The sequence below is a fragment of the Haemaphysalis longicornis genome, unplaced genomic scaffold (genome assembly GCF_048455015.1).
Source record: "Haemaphysalis longicornis isolate Haplotype H1 unplaced genomic scaffold, Haemaphysalis longicornis Haplotype H1 scaffold_7, whole genome shotgun sequence".
In the NCBI taxonomy this organism is placed as follows: Eukaryota; Metazoa; Arthropoda; class Arachnida; order Ixodida; family Ixodidae; genus Haemaphysalis; species Haemaphysalis longicornis.
In genome coordinates, this window is record NW_027526422.1 from 100245473 (window position 1) to 100263389 (window position 17917).

Below are 17917 nucleotides of genomic sequence, written 5' to 3' on the forward strand. Positions count from 1 at the left end.
CTCATGCGACGTCACTTAAAATCACTCACATCGCTCTACAAATAGTAAAACCAGACAGAAGTGAAATGCACTTAACCACACCATTTATTACTTCAAAGAGATATTCTCGGTAAAGTTAACTCAATGCATGATGCATGAACGGTGTTTGGTTGAGTTGTATTGGTGTAGCACAAGAGTGGAAACTTTTTTTTTATAAAATCAAAGTAAGCTCCAACCCGGTGTTGGACGATCTGATTTCTCCGCCTCTGCGCCGCGGACGGAGGCGACGAGGCTTGCGGCTGAGAAGGGGGAGGAAGAAATACTTCTGTTCAGATTTCTGAACGGCCCAGAGTGCAGCCCTGGGGAGTGATTCCTTCTTCTGTGGGGCCCATAAGCAGTCCGCGCGGCCTGTGTTCTGTCCACCCGCTGACGCTGGGTAGGTAGAGAGGGCCTGGAGAGTAGCATCTCCCATTGCTGTCATGGGTAGTTGACGGAAAGAGAGGAGGGTGCTCAGGGCTAAAGTCGCACACCCCGATTACGGGGCGGGGTGCTCCTACTTCTGAGCAAAATTTACATTCAGCGTCGTAGCGTTTCGGGTGCATTAAGTGAATACGCGTAGGCTGTGGGAAGGAGCCCGGATTATACGAGCCGTAGGATAGTTTGTTGTTCTCTGGAAAGGTCAGGGTAAGGTGAAAGTACGGTCTGTCTCAGAAGGCGATAATGCTGGATTATCTCCCTGGACGTGACAAGCGGGTGACTGTCCTTGTGCAGCTCCATAGCACGGGAGGTAAAAGCGCAGGCTTGTTGGGTGGGCGTATTTGTTGACCTCCATTGAAGCGTGAGGGGCTGTCCAGATGAGCTGAAGGGAACCGTTTGGGGAGTGTTTTTTTAGCACGCACAGTGCAGGTCAGGACACCCAACCCGACTGGTAATTCCAGTAGGCTTGCCGGGAATCGGTGACTACCCTCCGAACCCCTGGTTGAGTGGGAGCCAAGGTGATGGCTGCCTCTTCTGCTGCCGTCATTTGTTGGGTCCTAAGCGAGGTACACGCAAGGAGGTTGGTTCTGGAGGTAGTCACGATGATGGCGTGTTGCTGCCCTCGATGTTTGGAGAAGTCTGTGTAGATAACTGCATGAGCCCCACCGAGGGTGGTGTTTAGCGCTTGAGCCCGTGCTTTTCGGTGACGTCATGTGAGGGGTTCATATTTCTAAGCAAAGGGAGCATCTTTAGTTTTAGTCACCAAGAGTCTGGGAGTACGTCAAGCGGAGTGACATTCTGGGCTGCCCAGCCAATCTGGTGAAGCATGCGGTTACCCACCGCAGTTCTGAGTCGGACCTTCTGGTTAGAAAGATGGCCTTCTATCAGCTCTTCCACCGTGTTGTGGAGCCCGTGCTAAGCAGCCTCAGTGTGGACGCACTCATGAGAAGACCAATGGCCTGCTCAACCGCATTTATAATCATTATATAATGCATCTCTATGTGTTCCTCGTCGAGAAGAAGACAGGGGGTTGACGTAAGTGACTCTCGAGAGGGCAAAAGCTTCAATTAATCGAAAGATATCGGATGCCTTTAGGCCTCGCTTCTTGGTGGCAACTCGCCTGATCATGTGTATGATTTGATTAATGCTGTTTTTAGGCGCTACAAGTAGACGTCACTCTTGGTGTTATCCTCGAGATGTAGGTCCAGCATCTTAATGCTGGGGCTGGGAGTGATTGGAGCACATTGGCGTACTAAAAGTGAGATTCCATGGATTGGTGTAAGCTTCCTTTAATTTTTGTAACTCTTAGCACATGAGCAAGGTGCGCACAGGGCCGCTAGACGGGCGTGAGTGGTCGTGTGACGCTTTCACGTGGCATTCAACGAGAAGGCAGGGGGTAAACCCGTAGATGTGCTTGGTGAGTACGCCATTTGTCTTCCCGTGTTCGCGTGCAGTGCTGCAACGTACGCTGAAAAAAGATCTGCCAATCGATGCCCATGGTATTCGGTATTTGTCCGTTGAACCTGATGATGATGGCGTCCCTCTAGATCTAGTAGTGTTACTAGGACTGCACAGTATATGGAGATGCCGAATGGCAGTCCGCCACTCGGACATTGATGCGCGGCCAGTAAATGAGTATTTCCGAGAGGCCATATTCTCTTTTCTTGAAGTTCAAAAGGCACGCCAATGTGTTCCAGACTGGTTGTCACAAATGGAGGAGCTGACAAAAATGAAAATATTTTAGTAGTCAGCACTGTACCCTAGAGTGGAACAGTGATTTTATGTCTTAGTGTAATGGGTTTGTTTTCTTGTTGTGTATTATGTTTGTAACAGCGGTGTTTGTCTGGAAATAAAGAAAAAAAAAAGCTTGTAGCTAAATCGGTAAGACAACGGGCTCTCGCTTTGTTAGTCTATTAGTTCCAGGTTCGATTCCCGGCGGTGCAAGTAAATTCTTTTATTTGTTCCCTGGAGTTTTCTGGTGACACCAACGGTCGCGAAAGAAACCTTGGGGGGTAGAGGTAAAAAGCTTTGCTTTAAAAGGTTGCATACAGGGGCTCGTGCGAAAACAGACAATGCGCGACCACCCCACTTCGTTGTTTTTTCGCGCAGCTTCGCCGTCTCGGATTCCCAGTACTCGCCGTTATCCTGATAGCGATCCAGCGGAACTCCGAGATAACGCGCTGGTGTACGCGACCAAGACACGTTTTCAAATACAGATGGTGTTGACCCCCACTCCCCGTGAGAAAAACCAGCGCACTTGGCCCAATTAACACAGCTGTTAGTAAGACTACAAAATTCCTTCGTTATCGATATGGCTGCGCTTACACTCTCCTCGTCTTCACAAAAAACCGCCACATCATCCGCGTATGTTATTAACTTCACTTCGCTTGTGTGTAAATGAAAACCACGTACTCCGCTGTCATTAATTACTCTTAAACAAAAAACCGCCACATCATCCGCGTATGTTATTAACTTCACTTCGCTTGTGTGTAAATGAAAACCACGTACTCCGCTGTCATTAATTACTCTTAAACAAAAAGGTTCCAAATAAATTGCAAACAGAAGAGGAGATGCTGGACATCCTATTCGCACAGAAGACAGTACAGGAATACTTCCCGTGACATTCTTGTTGATTATCAGTTGCGTGCAGCAGTGAGAGTACGCCATACGCACTCCCTGTATTATCACATCACCAAAATTTATGTGCTCCAAAATACAAAAAAGAATCTCATGGCACACTCGGTCAAACGCTTTCTCGAAATCAATTTGAAGCATAGCGACCCTTTTAGAAAACATATCGCAGCACTCCAGCACACTGCGCGCAACATGAACATTTGTAACTATACTCCTCCTCTTTATGCCACAGGTCTTATGCGGCCCTACTACACTTGTTATAACACTCTGCAATCGTTGCGCTAAGATCTTCATAAGAATTTTGTAATCTACATTGGCCAATGTAATCGGCCGGTACCCAGAAACCGACTGAAGTTTAACACGGTCTTCCGATTTGGGTATGAGGACGGTGTGTGTGCGACCAAAATACCGCGGCAATACCTTGGACTCGTACGCCTCGCGAAAGACCATAAATAAAAACGGAGTTACTATATCTGAGAACCATTTATAAAAATCCGCACCAAGCCCGTCAGGTCCTGGCGGCGTACCTACTTTTAACTCCGATATTGCCGTCTGAATTTCGCCGAGCGATATCCGTCGCTCTAAGTCCTGCCTCACCTCATCTTCCAACCTTGGGATGACTGTAAGAAAGTCTCGCTTGAAGTCATCAGTTTTTGGACCTGTGGGGCTAAACAAACTCTGTGTAATGTTCTTGAAACGCACTTTTTATGTTGTCTTTGTCACTGGTAAGCGCGCCTCGCCAATATATTTCCTCGATACCATTGCCCCTCGCGTACCGTGCTTCGTCTTTTATCGCTCGCTTTGTGGGCGCTTCACCGGCCAAAAACACTTCGGCCCTCGCCCTCACGGTCGCTCCCCGATATCTTTCTATATCGATGGCTTCTAGCTTATTTTTAATGGTTCTGATATCTTCTTTATATGCCCCAGGCATTTCGCTTTCGAGTTCTAACATGTGTTGAGATTATTTCTGAGTTGGTTTTCCACTTCCCTCTCTTGCCGTTTAAGCACTGTCCCCCTCTCCATCGCTACCATTTTGCATTCCTGTTTGAATACCTCCCACCTTTCCCGCCAGCTGCTGATTTCGTCGTTTGTTTGTTTTTCTGCAATTTCTTGTACTCTATCCGTGAATGTGGTGTCCTGCAATAATTTTACATTAAATTTCCAAAGTTCCCAGCTGAACTTCTTACACTCCTCCCTCCTTTCCCCCAACAAAAATGAAACAAGGCAGTGGTCACTAAAAGAGACACTATCGACCACGTAGTTCTTGCACGCCGCAGCGAGCTCGAAAGATACGTATGCACGGTCCAGCCGCGCATGGCTTGTGCCCTGAAAGTGCGTGAACTTTAAAGCATTTCTGCTCCCTGCACAGTGCGCTACATCTTCTAGTTCGCAGTCTTCAAGAACTTCTGAGAGGACGCTTGCACTCTGATCGTTTGTCCGCGGCGACACATTTCTGTCTCTTCGTTCACACACACAATTAAAGTCGCCCAATAAAATTACTCTTTCTTGCAGCTTTAAATAATCAGATAACCCTTCAAAAAAAACCGTCCTATCCCGTGTAACATTTGGTGCATAGATACACACTGCACGAAATTCTAATCCACAGTAGTTGAAATCACAACACACAATCCTGCGAGTTTCGCTCGACGTAACTGTTTGTACACGAATACCAACTGAATTTCTAACCAAAATACAACACCCCCCCCCCCCCCGAAGTTCCCACAGAATGACTCACGCAAACGCTGTAGCGGCCACTAAAGGGCCTTATCATGCTCTCAGTGCTGCTTTCGCTTTCTATTTTTGTTTCTTGAATGGCCATTATATCTATTTCTTTTTCGTCCATAATCCTTCGCAGCTGATACTGCTTGCGCTTAGCCCCAAGCCCTCTTACGTTTAAAGTAGAAATGCGAAGCGGCCTATTTAAAATAGCCATAATATCGAATTAAAGCACACTGAGAGCACAATACAACGGCCAGCTCAACGAACACTGGGCTCCAGTGTAGCGACGGCGGATATTCCGTGTGCGTTACCGTGCCCTTGTCCGTAGACTCCCCGGAGACGGCTGTTCGCTGCGCTGCACTGCACGGAGAGAATCAGGGGCATTGTTCGCATTGCAGGGCCGAACAGGGACGTTACGTTATGTGTCCGGTGGCTTCCTGGGCCGCTCCGCGTTGACGTTGGGCTTCACTTTCACCGACGCCCGTCGAGCATGCGTCGGAGCCTTCGCCGGGGGTTCGTCACCGCTCGGCTCGGCGGTGCTGGCCTGTTTTTCCTCGACATAATCCCTTGTACGCTTTGAAGAGCCAGCAAGGACACCTGTCATCTCAACTTCTTTTTCTACCTTGCTTTTCTCCCCCTCCGACGCCAAGAGTGGTGCTTCGTTCACGCCCGCACCATCCGTGGCGATTTGGTTGCCCTGAGCGTCCGAGACTTCGGTGGGCGTTTCTCCTACGGCAGGTGGTTCGGCGCTCGGTGCCACGGCGGCTGCAGGTTCAGGGGGCGTTGCCTCCTTCACCGCGTCCTCGTCCTCTTCCTTGCCCTTCGAAGCGCTCTCCGCGTCTTCGGCGTCCATCACGTACTCGGACTTGTGGTCGTCGTCCCCTGGTCCGGCCACGTTCGCGTAAGTGCGGACGCACTCGCTATCACTGTGGCCGTAGCGGCGGCACCGCCCGCACCGTGGGACGCGGCACTCCCGACGAATGTGGCCACTCCGGTGGCAGCGCAAACAAAGCGGTACCCGTCCGGGCACCACGACAAGGGCCTGCTCACCGGCGATCCGTAGCTGGTGCGGAATGTCTTCTACGGTGACGCCTGTCTTCAGTCGTAGGGTGACCAGGCGTGTCGTCGAGAGCTGCGAAGTGCAGCCCGGCACACGCCAGCGGTCACGGGTCACTTCGGTGACCTTCCCGTAAAGCGACAGGGCGCCTCGCACTTCGTCGTCTGGGACGTTGTGGAGCACCCAGTGCAGCTTTAGACGTACGTCCTGGCTCCGCAGGTCGATGATTAGGCACCTCCGCCCCTTCACTTGAAGTTCAGAGGTGGCAACCAGCTTTGCAGCTGCCTCGGCGTCCTTGAACGTCACGGCCCACAGGTGGTTCATTTGATATGCGCCCAAGGCCACAACCTCGGGCAGCAAATTCAAACGCACCAGCGGGTCGCGGCAGTCTTCCACCTTGTATGACCTGGCTTTCACGTCGGCGTGCAGAAAAATGGTGTTCAGAACAGATGGTCCGGTTGGCAAATGAGGCAGAATAACTTGGTATTCCTGGTTTCCAGACTTATCAAAAACAGAAGACCTGGTACCGCCGGCCGATGGGCCCGCCAAAGCCGCCCCTTGAACGGAGCTCGCCATCCTGCGTCCGCACTGCGCAGCGGCCGGAAGCAGAATCGAGCTAGCCGGGCAACGGGAGGTGGGGCTGCACGGCGCCTTCTGGTACTGGCAGTTGTAAAACTGAAGAGAAAAATAAGAGCGCCCAACGTGGGGCTCGAACCCACGACCCTGAGATTAAGAGTCTCATGCTCTACCGACTGAGCTAGCCGGGCTTGTTTTTTATTATTATTACCTTCTGCACACACGTAATACAAGTCACGGATAAATTAAAAACCGCCTGCCAAACTTTGGCTGACGGAAGGACTTAAAATTAACATCAAAAGTACACAACTCCTCCAAAACAGGAAGCCATTCAAGTTCGGGGTCCTGTAACTTGTACACTTCATACAAAAGCCTGACATTTTGAGAAAAATACTTGCTTACAGTGAGTGCATTCGGGTCCGCATGTCTCACAGCCATTCTGGACCTCCAAATGGCATGTAACCCTAGCGCCATGATCAAATCATACGGGACTTCATCTTCGCGCTCAACCGGAAGGAACCGAATGCCATGCGCTGAAATCGGCAGGTCTTTCTTTAACGCTCTCTGTAAGACATCCCAAAAAAATACGGCGTCCCACGAAAACATGTTCCACTGTTTCGGCTTTCGCACACAGCATACAGATGTTTGACCAACCAATAAACAGCCCCTTCTCCTCCATCCATGTTTTAACTGGCAGCGTTCCTGTATGTAACTTGAAAAAGAAAGTTTTCACGCATGCTGGGACTGCCATTTTTTTCACGCGGGTTAACACATCCTGCCCAGGACCAGTACTAAACATTTCACGATAACGTGGTACGGGGAACAGCATCTCCCTCAAATTATTTGTAAGGGTTTTTCTCGAAACAGTGGCTAAATATTCTACTGAAAATCTCACAGTAAGAAAACGAAAAGACTCAACCACTTCCTTCATATAGCCTTTCACGACACCACATCTATCACTTACAGAAGAAACAATATACATAGGCAAGGCATCTTCTAATGTAATCTGCATTAAAGTGCGAAGAAATGGATCACGTGTATCACGCAGAAACATAAACCGGTTTACAAGCTGGCGAACAAATACATGACACAGGCCAACACCCCCATGCCTTACTCGGCGAAAAAGTTTACTCCGACTGGAACACTCCCACACCGATGACCAGATAAAGACTGCAAATACTCTGTGCATTCACTGCACGTGGACTCGTGCACAATGAAGCACCTGCAGCACATACCACAGCTTTGCCAAAAGAAAAAGGTTGCATACCGTGACTCGTGCGAAAACAGACAACGCGCGACCGCCCCACTTCGTTGTTTTTTCGCGCAGCTTCGCCGTCTCGGATTCCCAGTACTCGCCGCTATCCTGATAGCGATCCAGCGGAACTCCGAGATAACGCGCTGGTGTACGCGACCAAGACACGTTTTCAAATACAGATGGTGTTGACCCCCACTCCCCGTGAAAAAAACCCGCACACTTGGCCCAATTAACACAGCTGTTAGTAAGACTACAAAACTCCCTTGTTATCGATATGGCTGCGCTTACACTCTCCTCGTCTTCACAAAAAACCGCCACATCATCCGCGTATGTTAGTAACTTCACCTCGCATGTGTGTAACTGAAAACCACGTACTCCACTGTCATTAATTATTCTTAAACAAAAGGGTTCCAAATAAATTGCAAACAGAAGAGGAGATGCTGGACATCCTTGTCGCACAGAAGACAGTACAGGAATACTTCCCGTGACATTCTTGTTGATTATAAGTTGCGTGCAGCAGTGAGAGTACGCCATACGCACTCCCTGTATGATCACATCATCAACATTTATATGCTCCAAAATACAAAAAAGAATCTCATGGCACACTCGGTCGAACGCTTTTTCGAAATCAATCTGAAGCATAGCGACCCTTTTAAAAAACATATCGCAACACTCCAGCACACTGCGCGCAACATGATCATTTGTTACTATACTCCTCCCCTTTATACCACAGGTCTGATGCGGCCCTACTACACTTGTTATAACACTCTGCACTCGTTGCGCTAAGATCTTCATAAGGATTTTATAATCTACATTGGCCAATGTAATCGGCCGGTACCCAGAAACCGACTGAAGTTTAACACGGTCTTCCGATTTGGGTATGAGGACGGTGTGTGTGCGACCAAACGACGGCGGAAGTACCTTGGAGTCGTACGCCTCGTGAAAGACCATAAATAAAAACGGAGTTACTATATCCGAGAACCTTTTATAAAAATCCGCACCAAGCCCGTCAGGTCCTGGCGACTTACCTACTTTTAACTCCGATATTGCCGTCTGAATTTCGCCCAGCGATATCGGTCGTTCTAACTCCTCCCTCACATCGTCTCCCAACCTTGGCATGGCTGGAAGAAAGTCCCGCTTGAACTCATCAGTTTTTGGAACTGTGGGGCTAAACAAATCTGTGTAATATGTTCTTGAAACGCACTTTTTATGTTCTCTTTGTCACTGGTAAGCGCGCCTCGCCAGTATATTTCCTCAATACCATTCCCTCTCGCGTACCGTGCTTCGTCTTTTATAGCTCGCTTTGTTGGCGCTTCGCCGGCCAAAAACACCTCGGCCCTCGCCCTCACGGTCGCTCCCCGATATCTTTCTATATCGATGGCTTCCAGCTTATTTTTAATAGTTCTAATATCTTCTTTGTATGCCCCAGGCATTTCGCTTTCGAGTTTTAACATGTGTTGCAGATTATTTCTGAGTTGGTTTTCCACTTCCCTCTCTTGCCGTTTAAGCACTGTCCCCCTCTCCATCGCTACCATTTTGCATTCCTGTTTGAATACCTCCCACCTTTCCCGCCAGCTGCTGATTTCGTCGTTTGTTTGTTTTTCTGCAATTTCCTGTACTCAATCCGTGAATGTGGTGTCCTGCAATAATTTTACATTAAATTTCCAAAGTTCCCAGCTGAACTTCTTACACTCCTCCCTCCTTTCCCCCAACAAAAATGAAACCAGGCAGTGGTCACTAAAAGAGACACTATCGACCACGTAGTTCTTGCACGCCGCAGCGAGCTCGAAAGATACGTATGCACGATCCAGCCGCGCATGGCTCGTGCCATGAAAGTGCGTGAATTTTAAAGCACTTCTGTTAACCGCACAGTGTGCTACATCGGCTAGTTCGCCGTCTTCAAGAACTTCTGTCAAGACCCTTGCACTCTGATCACTTGTTCGCGGCGACACAATTCTGTCTCTTCGTTCTAACACACAATTGAAGTCGCCCAATAAAATTACTCTTTCTTGCTTCTTTAAATAATCAGACAACCCTTCGAAAAAAACCGTCCTGTCCCTTGCAACATTTGGTGCATAGATACACACTGCACGAAAATCTACTCCACAGTAGTTGAAATCACAACACACAAGCCTGCCAGTTTCGCTCGAAATAACTGATCGTACACGAATACCAACTGAATTTCTAACCAAAATACAACACCCCCAGAAGTTCCCACAGAATGAGTCCCACAAACGCTGTAACGCCCACTAAAGGGCTTTATCATGCTCTCGGTGCTGCCTTCGCTTTCAATTTTTGTTTCTTGAATGGCCAATATATCTATTTCTTTGTCGTCCATAATCCTTCGCAGCTGATATTGCTTGCGCCTGGCCCCAAGCCCTCTTACGTTTAATGTAGAAATGCGAAGTGGCCTATTTAAAGTAGCCATTACATCGAATTAAAGCACACCAAGAGCATAAAAAACAAAGACCAGCTCAACGAACCCTAGCCTCCAGTGTAGCGACGGCGGATATCCCAAGTATGTTGCCGTGCTCTTGTCCATAGTAGCTGCTCAACACTCCCCGGAGACTGCTGCTCGTTGCACTGCACGGAGAACATCACTGGGCCTTATTGACATTGCAGGGACGCAAAAGGGGCTTCACGTTAAGTGTCCGGTGGCTTCCTGGGCCGCTCCGCGTTGATGTTCGGCTTCACTTTAACCGATGCCCGTCGAGCATGCGTCGGAGCTTTCGCCGGCGGCTCGTCACCGCTCGGCTCGGCGGTGCTGGCCTGTTTTTCTTCGACAGCATCCCTTGCACGCTTTGCAGATCCAGAAAGAACACCTGCCATCTCAACCTCTTCTTCTTCCTTGCTTTTATCTCCCTCCGACGCCACGAGTGGTGCTTCGGCCAAGCCTGAACTGTCCGTGGGGATTTGGTTGCCCTGCACGTCCGGGGATTCGGTGGGAGTGCCACCTTCGGCGGGTGGTTCGGCGCTCGGTGCCACGGCGGCTGCAGGTTCAGGGGGCGTTGCCTCCTTCACCATGTCCTCGTCCTTGCCCTTCGAAGCGCTCTCCGCGTCTTCGGCGTCCATCACGTACTCGGCCTTGTGGTCGTCATCCCCTGGTCCGGCAACGTTCGCGTACGTGCGGACGCACTCGCTCTCGCTGTGGCCGAAGCGGCGGCAACGCCCGCACCGTGGGACGCGGCACTCCCGCCGAATGTGGCCACTCCGGTGGCAGCGCAAACAAAGCGGTACCCGTCCGGGCACCACGACAAGGGCCTGCTCACCGGCGATGCGTAGCTGATGCGGGATGTCGTCTACGGTGACGTCTGACTTCAGTCGTAGGGTGACCAGGCGTGTCGTCGAGAGCTGCGAAGTGCAGCCCGGCACACGCCAGCGGTCACGGGTCACTTCGGTGACCTTCCCGTAAAGCGACAGGGCGCCTCGCACTTCGTCGTCTGGTACGTTGTGGAGCACCCACTGCAGCTTTAGGCGTACGTCCTGGCTCCGCGGATCGATGATAAGGCACCTCCGCCCCTTCACTTGAAGTTCGGAGGCGGCAACCAGCTTCGCAGCTCCCTCGGCATCCTTGAACGTCACGGCCCACAGGTGGTTCATCTGATATGCGCCCAAGGCCACAACCTCGGGCAGCAAATTCAGACGCACCAGCGGGTCGCGGAAATCTTCCACCTTGTATGGCCTGGCTTTCACGTCCGCGTGCAGAAAAATGGTGTTCATAACAGATGGTCCGGATGGCAAATGAGGCAGAATAACTTGATATTCCTGGTTTGCAGAGTTGTCAAAAACAGATGACCTGGTACCGCGGGCCGATGTGCCCGCCAAAGCCGCCCCTTGAACGGAGCTCGCCATCCTGCGTCCGCACTGCGCAGCGGCCGGAAGCAGAATGAGCCACGAAACCGACACCGAGCTAGCCGGGCAACGGGAGGTGGGACTGCACGGCGCCTTCTGGTACTGCCAGTTGTAAAACTGAAGAGAAAAATAAGAGCGCCCAACGTGGGGCTCGAACCCACGACCCTGAGAATAAGAGTCTCATGCTCTACCGACTGAGCTAGCCGGGCAACGGGAGGTGGGACTGCACGGGGTCTTCTGGTACTGGCAGTTGTAAAACTGAAGAGAAAAATAAGAGCGCCCAACGTGGGGCTCGAACCCACGACCCTGAGATTAAGAGTCTCATGCTCTACCGACTGAGCTAGCCGGGCAACGGGAGGTGGGACAGCACGGGGCCTTCTGGTACTGGCAGTTGTAAAACTGAAGAGAAAAATAAGAGCGCCCAACGTGAGGCTCGAACCCACGACCCAGAGTAAGAGTCTCATGCTCTACCAACTGAGCTAGCCTGGCAACGGGAGGTGGGGCTGCACAAGGCCTTCTGTTACTGGCAGCTGTAAAACAGAAGAGAAAAATAGGAGCGCCCTACGTAAGGCTCGAACCCACGACCCTGGGATTAAGAGTCCCATGCTCTACCGACTGAGCTAGCCGGGCGACGGGAGGTGGGGCTGCACGGGGCCTTCTGGTACTGACAGTTGTAAAACTGAAGAGAAAAATAAGAGCGCCCAACGTGAGGCTCGAACCCACGACCCAGAGTAAGAGTCTCATGCTCTACCAACTGAGCTAGCCTGGCAATGGGAGGTGGGGCTGCACGGGGCCTTCTGTTACTGGCAGCTGTAAAACAGAAGAGAAAAATAGGAGCGCCCTACGTAAGGCTCGAACCCACGACCCTGGGATTAAGAGTCCCATGCTCTACCGACTGAGCTAGCCGGGCGACGGGAGGTGGGGCTGCACGGGGCCTTCTGGTACTGACAGTTGTAAAACTGAAGGGAAAAACAAGAGCGCCCAACGTGGGGCTCGAACCCACGACCCAGAGTAAGAGTCTCATGCTCTACCGACTGAGCTAGCCGGGCGATGGGAGGTGGGGCTGCACGGGGCCTTCTGGTACTGGCAGTTGTAAAACTGAAAGGAAAAACAAGAGCGCCCAACGTGGGGCTCGAACCCACGACCCAGAGTAAGAGTCTCATGCTCTACCGACTGAGCTAGCCGGGCGATGGGAGGTGGGGCTGCACGGGGCCTTCTGGTACTGGCAGTTGTAAAACTGAAAGGAAAAACAAGAGCGCCCAACGTGGGGCTCGAACCCACGACCCAGAGTAAGAGTCTCATGCTCTACCGACTGAGCTAGCCGGGCGATGGGAGGTGGGGCTGCACGGGGCCTTCTGGTACTGGCAGTTGTAAAACTGAAAAGAAAAACAAGAGCGCCCAACGTGGGGCTCGAACCCACGACCCAGAGTAAGAGTCTCATGCTCTACCGACTGAGCTAGCCGGGCGATGGGAGGTGGGGCTGCACGGGGCCTTCTGGTACTGGCAGTTGTAAAACTGAAAGGAAAAACAAGAGCGCCCAACGTGGGGCTCGAACCCACGACCCAGAGTAAGAGTCTCATGCTCTACCGACTGAGCTAGCCGGGCGATGGGAGGTGGGGCTGCACGGGGCCTTCTGGTACTGGCAGTTGTAAAACTGAAAGGAAAAACAAGAGCGCCCAATGTGGGGCTCGAACCCACGACCCAGAGTAAGAGTCTCATGCTCTACCGACTGAGCTAGCCGGGCGATGGGAGGTGGGGCTGCACGGGGCCTTCTGGTACTGGCAGTTGTAAAACTGAAAGGAAAAACAAGAGCGCCCAACGTGGGGCTCGAACCCACGACCCAGAGTAAGAGTCTCATGCTCTACCGACTGAGCTAGCCGGGCGATGGGAGGTGGGGCTGCACGGGGCCTTCTGGTACTGGCAGTTGTAAAACTGAAAGGAAAAACAAGAGCTCCCAACGTGGGGCTCGAACCCACGACCCAGAGTAAGAGTCTCATGCTCTACCGACTGAGCTAGCCGGGCGATGGGAGGTGGGGCTGCACGGGGCCTTCTGGTACCGACAGTTGTAAAACTGAAGGGAAAAACAAGAGCGCCCAACGTGGGGCTCGAACCCACGACCCAGAGTAAGAGTCTCATGCTCTACCGACTGAGCTAGCCGGGCGACGGGAGGTGGGGCTGCACGGGGCCTTCTGGTACTGACAGTTGTAAAACTGAAGGGAAAAACAAGAGCGCCCAACGTGGGGCTCGAACCCACGACCCAGAGTAAGAGTCTCATGCTCTACCGACTGAGCTAGCCGGGCGATGGGAGGTGGGGCTGCACGGGGCCTTCTGGTACCGGCAGTTGTAAAACTGAAAGGAAAAACAAGAGCGCCCAACGTGGGGCTCGAACCCACGACCCAGAGTAAGAGTCTCATGCTCTACCGACTGAGCTAGCCGGGCGATGGGAGGTGGGGCTGCACGGGGCCTTCTGGTACTGGCAGTTGTAAAACTGAAAGGAAAAACAAGAGCGCCCAACGTGGGGCTCGAACCCACGACCCAGAGTAAGAGTCTCATGCTCTACCGACTGAGCTAGCCGGGCGATGGGAGGTGGGGCTGCACGGGGCCTTCTGGTACTGGCAGTTGTAAAACTGAAAGGAAAAACAAGAGCGCCCAACGTGGGGCTCGAACCCACGGCCCAGAGTAAGAGTCTCATGCTCTACCGACTGAGCTAGCCGGGCGATGGGAGGTGGGGCTGCACGGGGCCTTCTGGTACTGGCAGTTGTAAAACTGAAAGGAAAAACAAGAGCGCCCAACGTGGGGCTCGAACCCACGACCAAGAGTAAGAGTCTCATGCTCTACCGACTGAGCTAGCCGGGCGATGGGAGGTGGGGCTGCACGGGGCCTTCTGGTACTGGCAGTTGTAAAACTGAAAGGAAAAACAAGAGCGCCCAACGTGGGGCTCGAACCCACGACCCAGAGTAAGAGTCTCATGCTCTACCGACTGAGCTAGCCGGGCGATGGGAGGTGGGGCTGCACGGGGCCTTCTGGTACTGGCAGTTGTAAAACTGAAAGGAAAAACAAGAGCGCCCAACGTGGGGCTCGAACCCACGACCCAGAGTAAGAGTCTCATGCTCTACCGACTGAGCTAGCCGGGCGATGGGAGGTGGGGCTGCACGGGGCCTTCTGGTACTGGCAGTTGTAAAACTGAAAGGAAAAACAAGAGCGCCCAACGTGGGGCTCGAACCCACGACCCTGAGATTAAGAGTCTCATGCTCTACCAACTCAGCTAGCCTGGCAACGGGAGGTGGGGCTGCACGGGGCCTTCTGGTACTGGCAGCTGTAAAACAGAAGAGAAAAATAGGAGCGCCCTACGTAAGGCTCGAACCCACGACCCTGGGATTAAGAGTCCCATGCTCTACCGACTAAGCTAGCCGGGCGACGGGAGGTGGGGCTGCACGGGGCCTTCTGGTACTGACAGTTGTAAAACTGAAGGGAAAAACAAGAGCGCCCAACGTGGGGCTCGAACCCACGACCCTGAGATTAAGAGTCTCATGCTCTACCGACTGAGCTAGCCGGGCGATGGGAGGTGGGGCTGCACGGGGCCTTCTGGTACTGGCAGTTGTAAAACTGAAGGGAAAAACAAGAGCGCCCAACGTGGGGCTCGAACCCACGACCCTGAGATTAAGAGTCTCATGCTCTACCGACTGAGCTAGCCGGGCGATGGGAGGTGGGGCTGCACGGGGCCTTCTGGTACTGGCAGTTGTAAAACTGAAGGGAAAAACAAGAGCGCCCAACGTGGGGCTCGAACCCACGACCCTGAGTAAGAGTCTCATGCTCTACCGACTGAGCTAGCCGGGCGATGGGAGGTGGGGCTGCACGGGGCCTTCTGGTACTGGCAGTTGTAAAACTGAAAGGAAAAACAAGAGCGCCCAACGTGGGGCTCGAACCCACGACCCAGAGTAAGAGTCTCATGCTCTACCGACTGAGCTAGCCGGGCGATGGGAGGTGGGGCTGCACGGGGCCTTCTGGTACTGGCAGTTGTAAAACTGAAAGGAAAAACAAGAGCGCCCAACGTGGGGCTCGAACCCACGACCCAGAGTAAGAGTCTCATGCTCTACCGACTGAGCTAGCCGGGCGATGGGAGGTGGGGCTGCACGGGGCCTTCTGGTACTGGCAGTTGTAAAACTGAAAGGAAAAACAAGAGCGCCCAACGTGGGGCTCGAACCCACGACCCAGAGTAAGAGTCTTATGCTCTACCGACTGAGCTAGCCGGGCGATGGGAGGTGGGGCTGCACGGGGCCTTCTGGTACTGACAGTTGTAAAACTGAAGGGAAAAACAAGAGCGCCCAACGTGGGGCTCGAACCCACGACCCAGAGTAAGAGTCTCATGCTCTACCGACTGAGCTAGCCGGGCGACGGGAGGTGGGGCTGCACGGGGCCTTCTGGTACTGACAGTTGTAAAACTGAAGGGAAAAACAAGAGCGCCCAACGTGGGGCTCGAACCCACGACCCAGAGTAAGAGTCTCATGCTCTACCGACTGAGCTAGCCGGGCGATGGGAGGTGGGGCTGTACGGGGCCTTCTGGTACCGGCAGTTGTAAAACTGAAAGGAAAAACAAGAGCGCCCAACGTGGGGCTCGAACCCACGACCCAGAGTAAGAGTCTCATGCTCTACCGACTGAGCTAGCCGGGCGATGGGAGGTGGGGCTCCACGGGGCCTTCTGGTACTGGCAGTTGTAAAACTGAAAGGAAAAACAAGAGCGCCCAACGTGGGGCTCGAACCCACGACCCAGAGTAAGAGTCTCATGCTCTACCGACTGAGCTAGCCGGGCGATGGGAGGTGGGGCTGCACGGGGCCTTCTGGTACTGACAGTTGTAAAACTGAAGGGAAAAACAAGAGCGCCCAACGTGGGGCTCGAACCCACGACCCAGAGTAAGAGTCTCATGCTCTACCGACTGAGCTAGCCGGGCGATGGGAGGTGGGGCTGCACGGGGCCTTCTGGTACCGGCAGTTGTAAAACTGAAAGGAAAAACAAGAGCGCCCAACGTGGGGCTCGAACCCACGACCCAGAGTAAGAGTCTCATGCTCTACCGACTGAGCTAGCCGGGCGATGGGAGGTGGGGCTGCACGGGGCCTTCTGGTACTGGCAGTTGTAAAACTGAAAGGAAAAACAAGAGCGCCCAACGTGGGGCTCGAACCCACGACCCAGAGTAAGAGTCTCATGCTCTACCGACTGAGCTAGCCGGGCGATGGGAGGTGGGGCTGCACGGGGCCTTCTGGTACTGGCAGTTGTAAAACTGAAAGGAAAAACAAGAGCGCCCAACGTGGGGTTCGAACCCACGACCCAGAGTAAGAGTCTCATGCTCTACCGACTGAGCTAGCCGGGCGATGGGAGGTGGGGCTGCACGGGGCCTTCTGGTACTGGCAGTTGTAAAACTGAAAGGAAAAACAAGAGCGCCCAACGTGGGGCTCGAACCCACGACCAAGAGTAAGAGTCTCATGCTCTACCGACTGAGCTAGCCGGGCGATGGGAGGTGGGGCTGCACGGGGCCTTCTGGTACTGGCAGTTGTAAAACTGAAAGGAAAAACAAGAGCGCCCAACGTGGGGCTCGAACCCACGACCCAGAGTAAGAGTCTCATGCTCTACCGACTGAGCTAGCCGGGCGATGGGAGGTGGGGCTGCACGGGGCCTTCTGGTACTGGCAGTTGTAAAACTGAAAGGAAAAACAAGAGCGCCCAACGTGGGGCTCGAACCCACGACCCAGAGTAAGAGTCTCATGCTCTACCAACTCAGCTAGCCTGGCAACGGGAGGTGGGGCTGCACGGGGCCTTCTGGTACTGGCAGCTGTAAAACAGAAGAGAAAAATAGGAGCGCCCTACGTAAGGCTCGAACCCACGACCCTGGGATTAAGAGTCCCATGCTCTACCGACTGAGCTAGCCGGGCGACGGGAGGTGGGGCTGCACGGGGCCTTCTGGTACTGACAGTTGTAAAACTGAAGGGAAAAACAAGAGCGCCCAACGTGGGGCTCGAACCCACGACCCTGAGATTAAAAGTCTCATGCTCTACCGACTGAGCTAGCCGGGCGATGGGAGGTGGGGCTGCACGGGGCCTTCTGGTACTGGCAGTTGTAAAACTGAAGGGAAAAACAAGAGCGCCCAACGTGGGGCTCGAACACACGACCCTGAGATTAAGGGTCTCATGCTCTACCGACTGAGCTAGCCGGGCGACGGGAGGTGGGGCTGCACGGGGCCTTCTGGTACTGGCAGTTGTAAAACTGAAGGGAAAAATTGAAGCGCCCAACGTGGGGCTCGAACCCACGACCCTGAGATTAAGAGTCTCATGCTCTACTGACTGAGCTAGCCGGGCGACGGGAGGTGGGGCTGCACG

The 17917-nt window shown here is 52.9% G+C and overlaps 43 non-coding genes across 43 annotated transcripts; all 43 read right to left on the reverse strand.

Annotated features, from left to right (window-relative positions):
* Positions 1 to 6560: 6560 nt before the first annotated feature.
* On the reverse strand, positions 6561 to 6633 carry Trnak-cuu (transfer RNA lysine (anticodon CUU)). The gene has a single exon. It is a non-coding gene; the product is annotated as a tRNA-Lys (tRNA).
* A 5052-nt stretch (positions 6634 to 11685) lies between these two features.
* On the reverse strand, positions 11686 to 11758 carry Trnak-cuu (transfer RNA lysine (anticodon CUU)). Its single transcript has one exon. It is a non-coding gene; the product is annotated as a tRNA-Lys (tRNA).
* Positions 11759 to 11826: 68 nt separating this feature from the next.
* Positions 11827 to 11899, reverse strand: Trnak-cuu (transfer RNA lysine (anticodon CUU)). The gene has a single exon. It is a non-coding gene; the product is annotated as a tRNA-Lys (tRNA).
* Positions 11900 to 12106: 207 nt separating this feature from the next.
* Trnak-cuu (transfer RNA lysine (anticodon CUU)) lies at positions 12107 to 12179 on the reverse strand. Its single transcript has one exon. It is a non-coding gene; the product is annotated as a tRNA-Lys (tRNA).
* A 207-nt stretch (positions 12180 to 12386) lies between these two features.
* On the reverse strand, positions 12387 to 12459 carry Trnak-cuu (transfer RNA lysine (anticodon CUU)). Its single transcript has one exon. It is a non-coding gene; the product is annotated as a tRNA-Lys (tRNA).
* Positions 12460 to 12527: 68 nt separating this feature from the next.
* Trnak-cuu (transfer RNA lysine (anticodon CUU)) lies at positions 12528 to 12598 on the reverse strand. Its single transcript has one exon. It is a non-coding gene; the product is annotated as a tRNA-Lys (tRNA).
* Positions 12599 to 12666: 68 nt separating this feature from the next.
* Positions 12667 to 12737, reverse strand: Trnak-cuu (transfer RNA lysine (anticodon CUU)). The gene has a single exon. It is a non-coding gene; the product is annotated as a tRNA-Lys (tRNA).
* A 68-nt stretch (positions 12738 to 12805) lies between these two features.
* Positions 12806 to 12876, reverse strand: Trnak-cuu (transfer RNA lysine (anticodon CUU)). The gene has a single exon. It is a non-coding gene; the product is annotated as a tRNA-Lys (tRNA).
* A 68-nt stretch (positions 12877 to 12944) lies between these two features.
* Positions 12945 to 13015, reverse strand: Trnak-cuu (transfer RNA lysine (anticodon CUU)). The gene has a single exon. It is a non-coding gene; the product is annotated as a tRNA-Lys (tRNA).
* Positions 13016 to 13083: 68 nt separating this feature from the next.
* On the reverse strand, positions 13084 to 13154 carry Trnak-cuu (transfer RNA lysine (anticodon CUU)). Its single transcript has one exon. It is a non-coding gene; the product is annotated as a tRNA-Lys (tRNA).
* A 68-nt stretch (positions 13155 to 13222) lies between these two features.
* Trnak-cuu (transfer RNA lysine (anticodon CUU)) lies at positions 13223 to 13293 on the reverse strand. Its single transcript has one exon. It is a non-coding gene; the product is annotated as a tRNA-Lys (tRNA).
* A 68-nt stretch (positions 13294 to 13361) lies between these two features.
* Trnak-cuu (transfer RNA lysine (anticodon CUU)) lies at positions 13362 to 13432 on the reverse strand. Its single transcript has one exon. It is a non-coding gene; the product is annotated as a tRNA-Lys (tRNA).
* A 66-nt stretch (positions 13433 to 13498) lies between these two features.
* Positions 13499 to 13571, reverse strand: Trnak-cuu (transfer RNA lysine (anticodon CUU)). Its single transcript has one exon. It is a non-coding gene; the product is annotated as a tRNA-Lys (tRNA).
* A 68-nt stretch (positions 13572 to 13639) lies between these two features.
* Trnak-cuu (transfer RNA lysine (anticodon CUU)) lies at positions 13640 to 13710 on the reverse strand. The gene has a single exon. It is a non-coding gene; the product is annotated as a tRNA-Lys (tRNA).
* A 68-nt stretch (positions 13711 to 13778) lies between these two features.
* Positions 13779 to 13849, reverse strand: Trnak-cuu (transfer RNA lysine (anticodon CUU)). The gene has a single exon. It is a non-coding gene; the product is annotated as a tRNA-Lys (tRNA).
* A 68-nt stretch (positions 13850 to 13917) lies between these two features.
* Positions 13918 to 13988, reverse strand: Trnak-cuu (transfer RNA lysine (anticodon CUU)). The gene has a single exon. It is a non-coding gene; the product is annotated as a tRNA-Lys (tRNA).
* A 68-nt stretch (positions 13989 to 14056) lies between these two features.
* Trnak-cuu (transfer RNA lysine (anticodon CUU)) lies at positions 14057 to 14127 on the reverse strand. The gene has a single exon. It is a non-coding gene; the product is annotated as a tRNA-Lys (tRNA).
* A 68-nt stretch (positions 14128 to 14195) lies between these two features.
* Positions 14196 to 14266, reverse strand: Trnak-cuu (transfer RNA lysine (anticodon CUU)). The gene has a single exon. It is a non-coding gene; the product is annotated as a tRNA-Lys (tRNA).
* A 68-nt stretch (positions 14267 to 14334) lies between these two features.
* On the reverse strand, positions 14335 to 14405 carry Trnak-cuu (transfer RNA lysine (anticodon CUU)). Its single transcript has one exon. It is a non-coding gene; the product is annotated as a tRNA-Lys (tRNA).
* A 68-nt stretch (positions 14406 to 14473) lies between these two features.
* Trnak-cuu (transfer RNA lysine (anticodon CUU)) lies at positions 14474 to 14544 on the reverse strand. The gene has a single exon. It is a non-coding gene; the product is annotated as a tRNA-Lys (tRNA).
* A 68-nt stretch (positions 14545 to 14612) lies between these two features.
* Positions 14613 to 14683, reverse strand: Trnak-cuu (transfer RNA lysine (anticodon CUU)). Its single transcript has one exon. It is a non-coding gene; the product is annotated as a tRNA-Lys (tRNA).
* A 68-nt stretch (positions 14684 to 14751) lies between these two features.
* Trnak-cuu (transfer RNA lysine (anticodon CUU)) lies at positions 14752 to 14824 on the reverse strand. The gene has a single exon. It is a non-coding gene; the product is annotated as a tRNA-Lys (tRNA).
* Positions 14825 to 14892: 68 nt separating this feature from the next.
* Positions 14893 to 14965, reverse strand: Trnak-cuu (transfer RNA lysine (anticodon CUU)). Its single transcript has one exon. It is a non-coding gene; the product is annotated as a tRNA-Lys (tRNA).
* A 68-nt stretch (positions 14966 to 15033) lies between these two features.
* On the reverse strand, positions 15034 to 15106 carry Trnak-cuu (transfer RNA lysine (anticodon CUU)). The gene has a single exon. It is a non-coding gene; the product is annotated as a tRNA-Lys (tRNA).
* A 68-nt stretch (positions 15107 to 15174) lies between these two features.
* On the reverse strand, positions 15175 to 15247 carry Trnak-cuu (transfer RNA lysine (anticodon CUU)). Its single transcript has one exon. It is a non-coding gene; the product is annotated as a tRNA-Lys (tRNA).
* Positions 15248 to 15315: 68 nt separating this feature from the next.
* On the reverse strand, positions 15316 to 15386 carry Trnak-cuu (transfer RNA lysine (anticodon CUU)). Its single transcript has one exon. It is a non-coding gene; the product is annotated as a tRNA-Lys (tRNA).
* A 68-nt stretch (positions 15387 to 15454) lies between these two features.
* On the reverse strand, positions 15455 to 15525 carry Trnak-cuu (transfer RNA lysine (anticodon CUU)). The gene has a single exon. It is a non-coding gene; the product is annotated as a tRNA-Lys (tRNA).
* A 68-nt stretch (positions 15526 to 15593) lies between these two features.
* On the reverse strand, positions 15594 to 15664 carry Trnak-cuu (transfer RNA lysine (anticodon CUU)). The gene has a single exon. It is a non-coding gene; the product is annotated as a tRNA-Lys (tRNA).
* A 68-nt stretch (positions 15665 to 15732) lies between these two features.
* Positions 15733 to 15803, reverse strand: Trnak-cuu (transfer RNA lysine (anticodon CUU)). The gene has a single exon. It is a non-coding gene; the product is annotated as a tRNA-Lys (tRNA).
* Positions 15804 to 15871: 68 nt separating this feature from the next.
* Trnak-cuu (transfer RNA lysine (anticodon CUU)) lies at positions 15872 to 15942 on the reverse strand. The gene has a single exon. It is a non-coding gene; the product is annotated as a tRNA-Lys (tRNA).
* A 68-nt stretch (positions 15943 to 16010) lies between these two features.
* On the reverse strand, positions 16011 to 16081 carry Trnak-cuu (transfer RNA lysine (anticodon CUU)). Its single transcript has one exon. It is a non-coding gene; the product is annotated as a tRNA-Lys (tRNA).
* A 68-nt stretch (positions 16082 to 16149) lies between these two features.
* Positions 16150 to 16220, reverse strand: Trnak-cuu (transfer RNA lysine (anticodon CUU)). The gene has a single exon. It is a non-coding gene; the product is annotated as a tRNA-Lys (tRNA).
* A 68-nt stretch (positions 16221 to 16288) lies between these two features.
* On the reverse strand, positions 16289 to 16359 carry Trnak-cuu (transfer RNA lysine (anticodon CUU)). The gene has a single exon. It is a non-coding gene; the product is annotated as a tRNA-Lys (tRNA).
* A 68-nt stretch (positions 16360 to 16427) lies between these two features.
* Trnak-cuu (transfer RNA lysine (anticodon CUU)) lies at positions 16428 to 16498 on the reverse strand. The gene has a single exon. It is a non-coding gene; the product is annotated as a tRNA-Lys (tRNA).
* A 68-nt stretch (positions 16499 to 16566) lies between these two features.
* Trnak-cuu (transfer RNA lysine (anticodon CUU)) lies at positions 16567 to 16637 on the reverse strand. Its single transcript has one exon. It is a non-coding gene; the product is annotated as a tRNA-Lys (tRNA).
* Positions 16638 to 16705: 68 nt separating this feature from the next.
* Trnak-cuu (transfer RNA lysine (anticodon CUU)) lies at positions 16706 to 16776 on the reverse strand. Its single transcript has one exon. It is a non-coding gene; the product is annotated as a tRNA-Lys (tRNA).
* Positions 16777 to 16844: 68 nt separating this feature from the next.
* On the reverse strand, positions 16845 to 16915 carry Trnak-cuu (transfer RNA lysine (anticodon CUU)). Its single transcript has one exon. It is a non-coding gene; the product is annotated as a tRNA-Lys (tRNA).
* Positions 16916 to 16983: 68 nt separating this feature from the next.
* Positions 16984 to 17054, reverse strand: Trnak-cuu (transfer RNA lysine (anticodon CUU)). The gene has a single exon. It is a non-coding gene; the product is annotated as a tRNA-Lys (tRNA).
* Positions 17055 to 17122: 68 nt separating this feature from the next.
* Positions 17123 to 17193, reverse strand: Trnak-cuu (transfer RNA lysine (anticodon CUU)). The gene has a single exon. It is a non-coding gene; the product is annotated as a tRNA-Lys (tRNA).
* A 207-nt stretch (positions 17194 to 17400) lies between these two features.
* On the reverse strand, positions 17401 to 17473 carry Trnak-cuu (transfer RNA lysine (anticodon CUU)). Its single transcript has one exon. It is a non-coding gene; the product is annotated as a tRNA-Lys (tRNA).
* A 68-nt stretch (positions 17474 to 17541) lies between these two features.
* Trnak-uuu (transfer RNA lysine (anticodon UUU)) lies at positions 17542 to 17614 on the reverse strand. The gene has a single exon. It is a non-coding gene; the product is annotated as a tRNA-Lys (tRNA).
* Positions 17615 to 17682: 68 nt separating this feature from the next.
* On the reverse strand, positions 17683 to 17755 carry Trnak-cuu (transfer RNA lysine (anticodon CUU)). The gene has a single exon. It is a non-coding gene; the product is annotated as a tRNA-Lys (tRNA).
* Positions 17756 to 17823: 68 nt separating this feature from the next.
* Positions 17824 to 17896, reverse strand: Trnak-cuu (transfer RNA lysine (anticodon CUU)). Its single transcript has one exon. It is a non-coding gene; the product is annotated as a tRNA-Lys (tRNA).
* Between the last annotated feature and the right edge of the window lie 21 nt (positions 17897 to 17917).